The sequence below is a fragment of the Rutidosis leptorrhynchoides genome, chromosome 8 (assembly GCF_046630445.1).
Source record: "Rutidosis leptorrhynchoides isolate AG116_Rl617_1_P2 chromosome 8, CSIRO_AGI_Rlap_v1, whole genome shotgun sequence".
Classification (NCBI taxonomy): domain Eukaryota; kingdom Viridiplantae; phylum Streptophyta; class Magnoliopsida; order Asterales; family Asteraceae; genus Rutidosis; species Rutidosis leptorrhynchoides.
The window spans coordinates 40855335-40870851 of NC_092340.1; positions in this window are offsets into that span (position 1 = coordinate 40855335).

The window sequence follows — 15517 nt, forward strand, 5'->3', positions numbered from 1 at the left end:
TGCATTTATTCTTAAAAGGCAAACTATCATTACATCAATATTTGACATTTTCGTCTAACATTTCATAATATCCAAATGACCTAATCTGTCATTTACTTATTTATATTCTCTATTGAACTCCAATGACTCGAATGCAACGTCTTTGTATCATGGCTTAAAAGGTCCCAAGTAGTATCCTTAACATGAGCTAATGCACAGCGGAAGACTTAATTCATACCTGAGAATAACATGCTTTAAAACGTCAACATAAAGTTGGTGAGATATATAGGTTTGATGCTAGCAGCGTTATAACAATGGAACACAAGATTTCATATATAAACATTTTAATAAAAATATTCTAAGTGGTTGAGCACTTGGTAACCATACTTAACATTTAATCACGTCGCATATTCCCTTTATTATGAAATCTTACTACCCCGTACCAAGGTGTAGTCACGAAACGAAGTACTGTGCAACCGTTGAATACTGGTCGTCCAGTCCGGTTGGGGTTGTCAGGCCCGATAGATCTATCAACAGGATTCGCGTTTACAATACCGCTGTAAATATTAGTTACCAAGCTACAGGGAAGTATGCCAGTGGTACAACTCAACGTAGAATATATTTTTCAGTTACTTGTGTCCATAGCGTAAAACATAAAATACATGTATTCTCATCCCGAAATATTTAGAGTTTAAAAGTGGGACTATATACTCACTTTTGTCTTGAAGATATGTAATTTCGACTTGGTCTCCGATTGATATCACGAACCTATCCATATATAATATATCAATACCTTTTCTTTTTAAACAATCGTCACATATATATACTTATAATACTTTTAATACTTTTAATAATTCCTTAGTCCGTAGTTAGCAGTCCGATGTTAGTAATTCAATTTTAATGGTTCATATTTAGTTGTTTAATAAACCCCCAATGAAATAAATAAAACCCCCATCGTATATGTATTGGTCGAGATTAATCTTGACCCATGGTACCGGTGTTGTCAAATGACGTGTTGCGTACATAAAGTACCGGTGTTGTCAAATGACGTGTTGCGTACAATCATGGGATCTTATGATTAATCTTCTCGTATTGTTTACGGGTGATCCTGAACCATATAAAATTAAATTATGAGTACATATGTATAAAATATCATGTTACTTTAGGAAGATGTGATTTATTTAATTTTCTCCAATTATTTTCGTGGCTAAACTAGTCTTGGATATCCGATTTTGTTTTGGTCATAATTTCTTCGTTACAACTCCGTTTTCGTTGATTCAACTTTCCAATTCCTTGGATCGAGTCCCTCTTTAAGAATATGAACTGTAAATACCTTAGTTTGTATTCGAAATCATAGGTCATAGGTCAAATTTTGGTGAAACTTATGAAGTTAATCATTTTTGTTACAAAAACATCATTTAATGACCATTTTTCTAAAAATACTTATACTATGAATTAAATCATGAAATTTTTATGTGTTAACATATTCATAAAAAATATCATTTTTCCAGAATATAAACCTCCAATTCAAAGTTCAAGATGGTTTTTAATTATCCAACCCAAAACAGCCCCCGGTTGCACTCCGACGTCATAAAAACAGTTTTTTAAGGTATTCTTTGAAAAACCAAGTTATACCTTGTTAAATTAGCATATATTTAAGTTATATTACAGGTCTTGAAGTATTTTAAAAGTTAAGTTAGAAGGATCTATTTAGTTTGCAAACAAGTTTGAAATCATTCAAACTATGTTTTTGTTGTTAAAATTGTATACCATACAATAAGATAGCTATATATATATATATGAATCGAATAAGGTTATGAACAAAGTTACTACCTCAAGTTACTTGGACAAGATTGCTGTAAAATAGGAGTAAAAACCTAGAACCAAAAGAGTGATGAAATTGGATGAAAGATTGGAAGCAACTTAAGACATAAACTTGAATTGAAAGTTGTATTTTTGTAGTGTTTTTGTTGATCTTTTTATGGTGGTGTTTAAGGTGATTCTTGAGAGGATTTTTGCTGGAGTTCTTAGAGAGACATGAGGCTAGTAAGTGTGTGTGTTTAGCTAGAGAAATGATGTTCCAAAAATTGAAAATGGATGCATGTATTTATGGTGGTGTAAAAGGTGTATAAATTTGTAATTTTGTGAAAAGATCTTTTAATCATGTGAAATTGTCATACTAAATAACAAAAGTAGTTACCTTATACATAAGGCATGAACAAGGGCTGGTTGGTGGTGATTTGATGTGTATATACCAATAGTAAATACGTATAGAAGCTAGGTATGATACGAGTACATATACTCTAGATATACGTATAGAAATCTTGTGAAAAATGGAATGAGGATTCAAATATAGCTATCTTTTGTGAATATACTTATATTGTTTTATGTATTTAAGTCTTTAAAAGTGATTAAATACATTATATATACGATATATGTATAAACATTATAGGTCGTAAGTATTTATGTCAAATAACGTTACGTATAGTTATCGTTTTGAAAGCTTAAGTTAGTAGTTTCAAAATATACTTATAACTTATTGTTATTAATACAAAATGAGATATTTAAACATCCTTAAATCATGTTAAATATGTATATATACATATATATACACAAACGTATAATTAACATATATTGTATAGTTCGTGATATCATCGGTCAAACTAGACGGTTAAACGTTATGTAAAACTCTTTTCAAAATCATAAATCTCAACAATTTAGATTGCTTATCATGTTGGTAAGTTTTAATTTATGTAAATATTAATCTTATAAGTGTAAAACGATCGGAAAAATCCGGGTCGTTACAATCTTTTCCATTCGTCTCTCGACAGCATCTATCTTTGCGGAAATGGAATCTAAGTCATGGCTAGAATCGGCTCTAGCTGCTTTAGATGATCTAACGATATCTTTTTCTTGGTGCCACTCATGTGAGTGGGAAGCAGTGTTATCAATAATTTTGTAAGCATCAGTTGCTGTTTTCTTCATAATGGAACCACCAGCTGCTATATCGATGTCTTTGCGTGTAGTGATGTCGCATCCTTGGTAGAATATTTGTACTATTTGACAGGTGTCTAAACTATGTTGCGGACATCCCCTCAATAACTTTCCAAATCTTGTCCACGCCTCATATAGAGTTTCATTTGGCTTTTGTGTGAACGTAACAATTTCTCCTTGAAGTCTCACGGCTTTAGATGCCAGAAAGAATTGTTTAAGAAATTTTTCAACTAAAACGTCCCATTATCAATCGCCCCTTCAGGTAATGATTCTAACCAATCTTTGGCTTCTCCCTTTAAAGTCCAGGGAAATAACATGAGATATATCTGTTCATCCTCCACTTCTCTTATTTTAAATAAAGTACAGATCCTATTAAATGTACGAAGATGTTCGTTTGGATCTTCCTTCGGCGCACCACTAAATTGGCATTGATTTGTTACCATGTGTAGGATTTGTCCTTTGATTTCATAATCTGGTGCATTAATGTCTGGTTGAGTAATTGCGTAACCTTGGCCAGTGCGTTTAGCTCGCATTCGGTCTTCCATACTTAGAGGTTCCAGATTTTCCATGATTGAATTTGTTGAATCTGAATCACTAGAGGATTTTGATTTAATGGTTGGTTCCTCGACAATCACCGTTTGAATGATTGGTGGTTCCGGAGGAAAGATTAATGGTTCAGGATCTCTGAATTGTCCCTGAATATCCTCCGAATTCTCAATTGTGAGGTCGGGTTCAAAAAATGGATTATCGGAAATTTGAATTGGTGTACTTGGTTGACTGGATGACGATTCTAAAGAAAAATCAACGGCGATAATATTTGCTAGATGTCTTAATCGAGTTACAGGTGGTGAACGTACAAAAGGTGGTGAACGTTTTGCTTGGTGCATTCACTGAATATCCTATTAGTTATAAAAGATAAAAATTATTTACGTTATCAAATTAACAGACTTTTCTGCTTTTGCCCACATTTCGAATAGCCAAAAGATGTAGCAGGGAGCCAGAACCCTTTAAATCGGAAGCTCACAACTCAGCCACTAACAAATCCAACTATTACTACGAAGCAGAAAATTTGAATGTCTATCAATTTAACCGCTTAAAATAATTTTTCGTTGAATTTTAAAGAAATTTAGAGAGAAGAAATAGAAAATTCTATGTCCTAAAAACTAGAGTGTCGAGAAATAAGAAAGAAAAAGAGCGCGTCGAAAAACGTCGAAAAATAAAAGGTCGAAAAATAAAAGGTCGAAAAATAATAGGCGTCGAAAAATAAAAATAAGAAAGTAGCGCGTCGAAACTTAAAAAGGAACTAAAAGCTAAGAATTAAAAGTTGCGTCTAAAAATATTAAAGCTTAAAAAAAAAACTATATCCCAAAACGGCAATAACTTAAAAAGGTACTAAAAATATAAAAATGGCGTCGCAAAATTCTAAAGCACCTAAATCTTAGTCTAAAAAAAAGCACTTAAGGGATTTTACGGCAAAGCCTAAAAATCTAGAAATAAAAATAACTATGGCAAAAATTATGACTTTAAACTAAATACGAGCGAAAAATACAAATATTACGCTAAAATAAATAAAAAGATACAAAATATAAAATAATCTTAAAGTTGCAAAAAGTACAATTTTTATAAAAATATTATTTTTATATTATTTATTTTTTAAAACTATTAATTTTATAATTTATTAAAACTAATTAAACTTAATAATACAAATAATAAATAATCTAAACTAAATAATATAAAAAATATAACCCTAATTAGGGTTTAAAGTAATAATAATAAATAATACTCCGTAATTAATGCAAATTTAGGTCAAACTGTGGCGTGTCAGACAGGGCCATGCGATCGCATGGTCCTCACGTTAAAAATCCATGCGGTCGCATGGATAAGGATTTCGGGCCAGGTGGGTTGGGCTGCTACAGTTCGGGCCTGTATACTTATTTTTTTTTCTCTTTTCTGTTTTAATATTTATATAAAAATATATATAAATTGAATAAAAACTATATTTTTACAAACTAAAAATAGAAATAGAAATATTTTATAATTTATATATTTTATCAAACTCTTAAAAATATAAATATATTGTTATTTTTTTTATGTTTTTGAAAATTTAATATTTAAAACGTATATTTTTTTTATACAAAGAACTAAATAAATCTTTTTTTTTTTATATATAGCGTTTCGCTTCCGGCGTTTTAGTGTCCCCGGCAGTGGTGCCAAAAATACTTGATGTGTGCGAGGTGGTATATGAAATAGTATTAATTTTTGCAAGGAAATACTATTAAATACGATACAATTTTACACAAGATATTTATTTATTTATAGAATGGATATACCTAAACCTTGCTACAACACTTATAGGCAGTGTACCTAATCGTACAGTAGTGTAGTTTTTAGTAAGTCCGGTTCGTCCACAGGGAACTCGCCAAGTTTAACGCTATATTTTTTAAAATTATATTTGTAAATAAATATATATTGTAATTATTATTATAAAAGGGGGTTTTTACCGTTTAATGACCGGTTTGTCGATTTTAAAACTTTAGTCGCAGTTAAAACCTAATGTAAAATATTAAAAATAAATATAACTTAATTTAAAGCATAAAGTAAATAACGATAATGAAATTGCGATAAATAAAAGTGTGATAAAATAAAATTGCGATAATTAAAGAGTACAATAATTAAAAGTGCAATTAAATATAATGACAAAAAATAAAAGTGCGATAATTAAAAGTGCAATTAAATAAAATGACAATAAATAAAATTGCTATAATTAAAAGTGTGTTATAATTCAGTAGGCTTATAACTACCTTTAGTGGTTCTTGACTGTAGAAGGTATATAGAGATAGAGATACTGTAAAACGGAGAAAACAAAGGTTGAACAAAAGGTATGAGTAATTGGTTTTTTATTTATAGAAAAATGTACAATGAGAGTTTGGTGGCATTTGGAATCTAGAGAGAGAGTGTTTTTTGTTAACTAAAAAATACATCCAATAAACTCTAACTCAACACACCTATTTATACTCAAAAAAATATACTATGCAATATCTATAATAATAATAAAATTATCATCCAATTATTACTTTTATAACACTCCCCCTTGGATGATAATTTTATTAGTGAATAACTAGTACTGCCTCGTTAAAAACCTTGCTAAAGAAAACCCTTTGGGATAAAACTTTAGCTAAGGGAAAAAGAGTGCAGCATAGAGTTGACTCCCCCTCAAGTAGGCAACGCCTGAGTTGTTACATCTTCTGAACATGCCTCATGCCAATATTATGAACGTGTGTTCTGAAAATAGCAGTTGGAAGTGCTTTGGTGAAAAAGGTCAGCAGAGTTTTTGCTGGACTGAACATATCTCATTTCAATCTGGTTGTCCTTAATGAGATTTTGAGTGTATGAGAAGAATCTAGGGGGTATGTGTTTTGTTCGGTCACTTTTGATATACCCTTCTTTCATCTGTGTTATGCAAGCTACATTATCTTCATAGATAGTTGTTGAACTTTTATTGCGTTCTAGTCCACAAGAATCAGTAATGAGTTGTGTCATTGATCTCAACTAAAAACATTCCCGACTGGCTTCATGTAATGCAATTACTTCGGCATGATTTGATGATGTTGCAACAAGTGTTTGTTTTTGAGAACGCCATGATATTGCGGTACCTCCATTTAGGAATACATATCCATTTTGAGATTTAGCTTTATGTGGATCAGATAAATAACCTGCATCTCCATAACCAACCAAATCTTGTTTTGATTCGTTAGAATAAAATAATTATAAATCAGTAGTTCCCCGAAGGTATCAAACTATTTGTTTGATCCCATTCCAATGTCTTTTGGTAGGGGCTGAGCTGAACCTTGTCAACAAATTAACTGCAAAAGAAATGTCAGATCTTGTATAATTTGTAAGATATATAAGAGCCCCAATTGCACTAAAATATGGAACTTCTGGTCCTAGGATATCTTCATGATCTTCACAGGGACGAAATGGATCAGTGTCAACATTAAGTGATCTAACAACCTTAGGAGTACTTAATGGTTTTGCCTTGTCCATATTAAAACGTTTTAAAATCTTTTCAGTATATGTTGTTTGATGTACAAGTAAACCATTAGGCATATGTTCAATTTGTAAACCAAGGCAATACTTGATTTTTCCGAGATCTTTCATTTCAAATTCTTTCTTTAGAAGTTGAATGGCTTCATGGATCTCTTTATTTGTACCTATGATATTAAGACCATTGACATAAATAACTACGATATATATCTGGTCATTGTTTTCATAATTAAAACACATGTGCAAATAAGTTTATATGTATACACTTTTCTTATCAAGTAATCACTTAATCCGTTATACTATTGTATCAACCCATATAAAAATCTTTGTGATTCAATGGAATACATTTCTTTAGGTTTTGCGTTAGATGTTTCTGATACCTTAAACCCTTCAGGTATATTCATATATATCACTATCAAGTGATCCATATAGATAAGTAGTAACAACATCCATGAGATGCATTTAAGTAACTATCAGGTTGATTAAGTATCTAATAAGTAATTGTATCCATTACATAAGGATAAGTTTTCCTCATAATTCATTTCTGGTCTTTGTGGGAAATCTTGAGTTACAAGTCTAGTTTTGCCTTGTAACTTCATTTGCACATTTCTTTTCGGATAAAAATTCATTTGTATCCCATTGATTCACATCTTTAAAAGTGATAACGATTGATCCAAAAACTTTTCTTTTATTGAGCGATTCTAATTCAGCTCGTATTGCTCCTTTTCGTTGAGTTCAATCACGTCTATTTTGATATTCAATGACAGATTTTGGTTCCAGATCATCATCTTTATTCATGATGTCATTGTAACATTATATGAAAATATCTCATCAAGATTTTTCATTTCATTTCAGTTTCATAATATTGCATAATTTATTGCAATTTATGTATTTACATTTATCAATATCCTCTGCAGAAGGAGTATTGATTTGTGGTTCTTGTTGAACACTTTCTTTTACCTCATTATCAGCTGATTTTCTTTTTCGAGGATTTTTATATTTAGAACCAATTGGTCTCCCACGTTTCTGCCGTAGCAAAGACTCATGAGTGACATTATTGCCAGCTTTTGTAATTTCAATTCTAGCTGAAGCATTTACTGCTGGTATATATGATTTAGTCACTTATTTTTTGTATCTTTAAATGCATAAAGTAATTAATTTGCAAGTTCTTGCATATGCATTATATTTGAACTTTCTTTTCGCATTCTTTTGTGCGATGATCAATATTCCTTAATTGATGTTCACACCATGAAACATCATTTTATTTATATTTCATTTCTCCCCCTAATATAGGGAACAATGTTTAATTAAAGTGACAATCGACAAAACTTGCTGTAAAAACATCACCCGTCATGGGTTCAATATATCTTATGATTGAAGATGTTTCATATCTAACATATATTTCAATCCTTCTTTGAGAAACCATTTGTTGTGGTTGTTCAATTAAAAATACACTGCACAACCAAATGTTTTAAGATGGAAAATATTTGGTCTCCACCAAAATTAAGCTGGTAATGGAGAATATTTATAACTTGCACTTGATTTAATGCGAATTAATGTCACATCATGTAAATTTACATGTCCCCATATAAATATTGAGAGTTTTGTACTCATTTCTAATTGTCTAGTTATTAGCTGTAAGCGTTTATCTATTGATTCAGCTAAACCAATTTTGTGTATGCACATGAGTAACTGGATGTTCAACAACAATCCCTGTAGACATATAATAATTATTCAATACTTGAGATGTTAACTCACCAGCATTATCAAGTCTCATCCTTTTAATGATGCAATCAGAATAATGTGTTCTCAATTTAATAATTTGTGCAAGAAACTTTGCAAATGCCATATTACGGCTTGATAACACACAAACATGAGACCATCCGCTAGATGCGTCTATTAGAATCATGAAATATAAAAATGGTCCACATGATGGATGAATTGGTCCATATATATTCCCTTGAATTCTTTCAAGAAATATTGGTGATTCTTTCTCAATGTGCTTTTCATTAATCACCATATGCACTTTTAATCATATGCGCTGCGCTTTTCATCATATGCGCTTTTTATCATATGCGCTTTTAATCATATATGCGCTTTTCATCATATGCGCTTTTCGGTGCTACATAGATATTTCTCATTATCTGTTATCATTTACTGATAATCATATCCATTATGATATATATATATCAGAGAAACTCAATTAATTTCTCTTTGATTTTGAGAAAACAAGGCATTATTTATCAGAAAATTTTTACCATTTGGTAATATGAATTTTTGCCTTTTCCATTCCTTATATCAAGTTTCCAAGACCTGATATAGTATTTATAATTCCTTCATTTGATTTAAATCAATGAAATATTTCTTAGATTTGATCATAGTGTGTATGTTACTACTATCTGCAATACATAGGACTTTACCATTTAATTGATGTTGTATTTCTGCAGGATTCATACTAAAACTTCAAATAAGATAAGCAAATAATGAGTTATATTTCAGCAAGATAATCAAATTATATTACATGCAAACAAGTTATAATCTGAAGTACATAAAAGATAACACTTAATAAAACATATGCGTTATGGTCTAAAACCATTTATTTATGAGTGATACATAAAAAAAAAACTAGGCATCTTAGAAAATTCAAACCATTCAAGTCTCAAGGTAGCTCAGGGTTAATTTAATCAAGATTTGTCAACAGATTCACTCTCGTTTTCTTTTCTTTTGGGACTTATTTGTAGAGCTAAACAAGATGTTCATGTATTCAAGAAATACTAGACTGATGATCCACGTTACCAGATCATTAATAAGAATCTACGGAATTCTTATAAGAGCGTCTACTAATATCTTTAATTTTATTCTTTCATGGATCACCGTTATTATTATTATTATTTTTTTTTTTGATAATTAATATCGTATCTATCTTTGAGTATTTTCCATAATACACTTGGATTTTCGATCATATAATATGTAGATTCTAAGGACTCGTCAATATGTTTGCTAAGAAAAATACTTACTATTGCTTTCTCTTGTTCGGAATAATTGTTATTTTCATTCAGGGTTTCTAAAATACCGTTTGATTCGAGATGTTTTTCTACATTCATAACCCATGTTAAGTAGTTGTTCCCACTTGTTCTAAATGAGCAAATTTAAGCCTTTTCAAATTCGACATTTTCTATTATCAAAAAGATGAATAACATAAATCATAATCATAATCAACTTCTATTCATAGACAAATAATAAAATGAAATTAGAATCATTTTAAATTCATAAGTAGCAAACAACAGAATAATGGTATGATTACAAATAATAAAACCACAAGGGCAGGATAGAATATAGGTTCACCCGGTGGTATATTAGCAACAATGATGATAGTTAATATGACCAATACAATAGGAAAAATCATCCTTGTGTGAATTATTTTTACAAAAACTTTTTGAGAGTAGTAATCTGAAAAATGAAGATTGATTTGTGAAAATGTGAAAACGGAGATGTTTATTTTATATTTGAAAAATATAGTTGTTGTAACGTCGTCAGTTGACGTTAACAACCGTTATGTATATATGACCGTTGTAACGTCGTTAGTTGACGTTAACGAATAAAGTCACTATATCAAAACGCGTATGAGTAATATAAAGGACAAGATTTTTTTTCTTCTTATTTTAACTTTTAAGGTTTACTTTTAATAAAAATACAAACTACTTTTTCTTATTTTAACTTTTAAGATTTACTTTTAATAAAAATACAAAACTACTTTTCTTATTTTAACTTTTAAGATTTACTTTTAATAAAAATACAAACTACTTTTTCTTATTTTAACTTTTAAAATTTACTTTTAATAAAAATACAAACTATTTTTTCTTATTTTAACTTTTAAGATTTACTTTTAATAAAAATACAAACTACTTTTTCTTATTTTAACTTTTAAGATTTACTTTTAATAAAAATACAAACTATTTTTTCTTATTTTAACTTTTAAGATTTACTTTTAAGAATAAACATTAGTATGCATGAAATAAATAATGATTAATTGCATAAGTAATCATAAATGTTAGATAACATATAAAGACCCCATCGTATTCGTATTGATCGGAATTAATCTCGACCCATGGTACCGTGTTGTCAAATGATGTGTTGGGTACATAAAGTACCGTGTTGTCAAATGATGTGTTGCGTACAATCATGAGGTCTTATTAACATAAATATAAATGTTAGTAAAGTTAATAAGAGTTAGATTACAAAAAATATAATTCAGGTGGTATAACCGACCATATATAACTTAAATAACATAAATATAAATGTTAGTGAACATAACTGTAAATGTTAGTATACATAAATAAATGTTAGATAACATAAATGTAAATGTTAGTATACATAAATAAATGTTAGATAAATAAATGTTAGTATACATAAATAAATGTTAGATAACATAAATGTAAATGTTAGTATACATAAATAAATGTTAGATAACATAAATGTAAATTAGGCGACAGTGTCGACCATATATCATTTAGGTGGTATAACCGACCATATATTAGTTAGGTGGCAGAGCCAACCATATTTAGTATAAATGTTGAGATAATCGTGCTGATAACGTGTTATAATTCAGTAGGCTTATAACTACCTTTAGTGGTTCTTGACTGTAGAAGGTATATAGAGATAGAGATACTGTAAAACGGAGAAAACAAAGGTTGAACAAAAGGTATGAGTAATTGGTTTTTTATTTATAGAAAAATGTACAATGAGAGTTTGGTGGCATTTGGAATCTAGAGAGAGAGAGTGTTTTTTGTTAACCAAAAAATACATCCAATAAACTCTAACTCAACACACCTATTTATACTCAAAAAAATATACTATGCAATATCTATAATAATAATAAAATTATCATCCAATTATTACTTTTATAACAAAGTGCAATTAAATATGAAATATATAAATTATGCTTATTTAAACTTCCGTAATCATGATGTTTGACGTGTTGATTTTAGTTTTATTACCATGGGTTAATTGTCCTTTGTCCGGGATTATTCGATATGTCCATACGGATTTGTCCATAATAGTCCATCAGTCATAATCATAAAGTGCGAAAGTCTTCGTCAAATTATCTTATTCCCGAAGTCAAATATTCCAACTAATTGGGGATTCGAATTGTAACAAGGTCTTAATACTTTGTTTAATGAATACACCAGGTTATCGACTGCGTGTAGTCCAAGGTTTTACTACTTTGTTAATAATTACACCAATTACCCTTGAATGTAATCCACCCCTGTTTCAACAAGTCTATTAACTATTAATCCAGTTCCGTGTCCGGTAAAATGAACAATTATTGGTATTTATAGATATCCCGCCCACCGTACCCAGTTAAGCGTATGTGGTTATATATAAATACGTCAAATTATAAGTCTATATATTAAATCAATGAGGTATCATTTAGTTAATATAAAACCCATTAATAGCCCATAGTCTAATTTCCACAAGTGTCGTTCTTTTATCCAAACCCCAATTATGGTACAAAGCCAAATTATCCAATTTTAATATTTAGCCCAACATCACAATTACTCCGGTATTAAATAAGCATAATAATAACTTAGCTACGAGACATTAATTTAAAAATAACATTAACCATAACTTACAGTGATTAAAAATAGCGTAGCGTTACACGGACAGTATTTCGACTTACACCCTTACAACATTCGCTAACATACCCTTATTATTAGAATTAAAATTAAAATTAAAATTATAATATAATATATATATATATATATATATATATATATATATATATATATATATATATATATATATATATATATATATACGTGAGTGAGATAGAGAGATGGATGGATATATGATCAACCAAAACTGCGAATTTATAGGCATGTGGGCTGTCACCTACTGCCATGCGATCGCATGGATTTTTTCCTTCCAGGCCATGCGATCGCATGGCCCCTTTTTCCAGCTCACAAGAGTTTGGCTCCTAGCTTGCCGACGGTTTTTATTATAATATATAAATAATTTATATAATTATTTAAATATTATATTTTATTCTTGTGCATAGTTGACTTGTAATTTTTAGTCCGTTGCGTCGCGCGTTGAGAGTTGACTTTGGTCCCGGTTCCGGATTTTCGAACGTCCTTGCGTACAATTTAATATCTTGTATTTTGCATTTCGCGTCTTGTACTCTTGTAATTTTGAGACGTTTCTTATCAATAATTGGAACCACTTTGATTGTACTTTGTACTTATGAGCTTTTTGGTCGTTTGCGTCTTCAATTCGTCGAATCTGTCTTTTGTCTTCACCTTTTATTATTTAAACGAATATCACTTGTAAATAGAACAATTGCAACTAAAAGCTTGTCTTTCTTGAGGGATAATGCTATGAAATATATGTTCATTTTTAGCATTATCAGTATGCATGTATGCTTGACCCCAAGCAAGTAATCAAAGTGTGCGGAAGCATGTATCAAGTAGCCAAGTATGAACCTGAGAAACATATAGAAACTGCCAATGAAAAACGTTGGTGAAATCATAGGTGTATTTGTAAAGTATGTTTTTGAACCACAAGATTTAGTATAGTTGATTATCCAAATCGTTTGCATTCCAAAGATGTTGTTTGTATGTCGAGCACCCAATTATCAAGGCTTTACTGAATGGTACCTCTGAATCATAGTGTTAGAACCTACACTATACACGATAAAATTACATTTCATCCGCTAACAGTAGCGAACCGTCCGAATGAGGGTTCGTCAAACCCGTATGGCCACACAACATAATTTTGCGCTTACACCCTGCAAGTGTAACTAATGATAATTGAATTGAGGCTTTTTGTTCTAACTCGCACGTGAAATGTTTGTTTTCGTACTTGTGTTCAACGTATAAAAGTATAAAATGTATATGTTTCTCATCCCATGATTTAAAAGTATAAAAGTTGTTGAAAAGATGGGACTATGATCTCACCGTAGTTGCATGCCAAAGTACTTGTAATTAAACGTTGTGCAATGAAAGTTGCTTACTCTTGGCCTAAATAAATAAGTCGTATCAATTATCGGTTATGACACAAGGTCTTTCGAAATGTGTTCAATTATTCCTATGGCTCGTTGTGACTCGATTCTATAGCATGTGAATCACGTTGTCAAGTTTCATGCAAGATATAAGTATAAAAGCACGTTAGAACGATTGCATACGCATTTGGTTAAGTTTGACTAAAAGTCAAACTTGGTCAAAGTCAACGGGGTCGGGTCGGGGATCCAACAATTTTTCTTCAATTAGTAATCATATATGAACATGTTGGCCAAGTTTCATGTTAATCGGAGGTGCGTAGCATAGTTAGAATTAAACGGTAAACGACCAAGTTGGGCAGAAATATGCAGTTCATTTGGATGGCGTCCAAAAGGTCTGGACGGCGTCTAACAATGAAGGCTTGGACGGCGTCCCAATCAACTGACCTGGTGGGTTGCTGAAAATTTTCTAAGTGTCGAGCCAAACTTCAATCAAACACAATTTATGAACCGAAAACACTTAAGACACGTATCTAATATCGTTGAAAAGGTATTTTGACGAGGATTACAATTAAACACATATCATCAACCAATTACATCATTTAAAATGACCAAATCCTCATCGAGTGATCGTTAAAAGTTTATCACTAAAGTTTCAAGTTCGTAAAACGTATTTCATGATTCGAGAATACAATTTGCGCATACGATATACCATTTCGAAGGTAATTAAACATACAATACAACTAAACACTTACAAATAATGTCTCATAGCATTCCATGCATCAAAACTTCATTTTAAAATCTATCAAACCCTAACCAAGAATCACAAAATCAATAATCATGTTAATGCAAGGTTTTCATGTCATCCAACATACCAAAACGAAGCTAACAATACTAGTAACACTTTTAACACACAAGGTTTAACATATAAACACATTTCATCATCCAAAATCAAAGAGTTAACTAACCCATTTCAATTGTTCATGCTAGTTACACCAAATAACAAGATCGAGCATACAAATTACATACACGACATCACAATGAGCCATAGACACTAACTAACACCATTTCAAGTCAAAAACACTAAGAACATGAAATCTAGAGTTTTAGAAAAGTTATCCAAACGAGATGAAATTAGTATCAAGTTGTAGAGGAAGATGCAAGGATTCCAAATATGCAATTTGTTTTGATGTTAGCTTCTTGATTTGGATTTAGATGACGAATTAAAGATTTGGGTGAAATGGGTGTTCTTGCAACTAGAGAGAAAAAAGAGAAAGAGAGAAAGATGGGTGAATGGAATGAGTGGGAGTGGTCGTGGTGGTGGGTTGACTAGTTGACCTAGTCAACTAGTTTGCCCACTTGGCAAGTTTAGTCCCTCGAGTTTAAAAGCGGGTGCGTGAATTAACCGAACGAAATATTTTAAATACGCTAGGGTAACGAGAGATGTTACAATTAAATAACGGAAAAATATTAAAACACTAGTCAACGGACGATACGAATTTA